This window comes from Rhagoletis zephyria, unplaced genomic scaffold, assembly GCF_001687245.7.
Source record: "Rhagoletis zephyria isolate East Lansing unplaced genomic scaffold, Rhagoletis_zephyria_1.1 Rzeph_scaffold_85662, whole genome shotgun sequence".
NCBI classification, from domain to species: domain Eukaryota; kingdom Metazoa; phylum Arthropoda; class Insecta; order Diptera; family Tephritidae; genus Rhagoletis; species Rhagoletis zephyria.
Window position 1 is genome coordinate 1 of NW_016242710.1, and position 1016 is coordinate 1016.

The 1016-nt window shown below is 37.3% G+C and overlaps 1 long non-coding RNA gene across 1 annotated transcript; it reads left to right on the forward strand.

Annotated features, from left to right (window-relative positions):
- The first annotated feature begins 545 nt into the window (after positions 1–545).
- Positions 546–1016, forward strand: LOC108357847 (uncharacterized). The gene is made up of 3 exons (XR_001846672.1): positions 546–760; positions 819–859; positions 955–1016. It is a non-coding gene; the product is annotated as an uncharacterized LOC108357847 (long non-coding RNA).

A 1016-nucleotide genomic window follows, 5' to 3' on the forward strand; every position in this document is an offset into this window, starting at 1 on the left:
TATATTTGGCTATCATGCCGTCATCACATCGGTGCGCGAGGCACCACCACCGCTGTCACTTAAAAAACGCACAGCAAATGATCGCCTCTTTCCCCACCACCCAATATAGGCAGGCAAATTGTTATGTCATCTATAAATGCAACCTTCAATAACTCTGCAGAAAATTATCCAGAAAAGAAATGTAATTTGATAAAATTGTTTCCATTCTGATCTATATTGCTTCTGGAGTTCACTCATGCAATATATACTTTGATGTCATAACAAATAGTCTTACTCCTAACATGTACGTTTGGCTTCCTCCTTCTTCAACAAAGTACACACAACATTGTTTACTGTAGACCCTTTTACTAACATTGTTCCATTTTATACACTAATAAAAAAGAGAAAATAAATTACATTTATTATTGTTAATTTTAGATTACATTGAGCCAGTACAGCCGCAAAAATTATAGCAATGGTTTGCCCCCGAACGTACGACAAGCTGGGTTCGGCAAAGTTTTGGTATTTCTGTCGCCCCNCACTATTTTACAAAATAATCTGTTTAGATATGATCCGAAATTTCGAAAACAAGTTGAACAAAACGTTCCTGGGGCAGAATACGTTCTCAAAGTAGCTTTAGATTCCCAAGACCCAATTGCAGACATCAACAAACAATTTGATGGAGTGAGAAAACAATTCGATAATGTCTCCAAAACGGTGGAAAGTGCCACATCTACTGTGACTGGCTGGTTCGGCGGAGCAGAAAAACCATCTACAAAGCGTAAGTTTTTAATAATTGAATTGTGAGAGAGAATTTTTATTTTCGATTATTTCCACAGAATCTGATGTCCAGCCGAAAACATCTTCATCGCCAAAGCCTGTAAGATATCCATATACATATGTAGATATAGAAGTACAATTTGTCAGCCGTTTCTTAACACGTATAGTTTTTTTTTGATATATTTAAAACAAAAGGTTCCTGCTAGTTCTGTTAAAGAAGCGCCTCCTGCGTCCAAGCCTGCTACTGCCAAACCAAG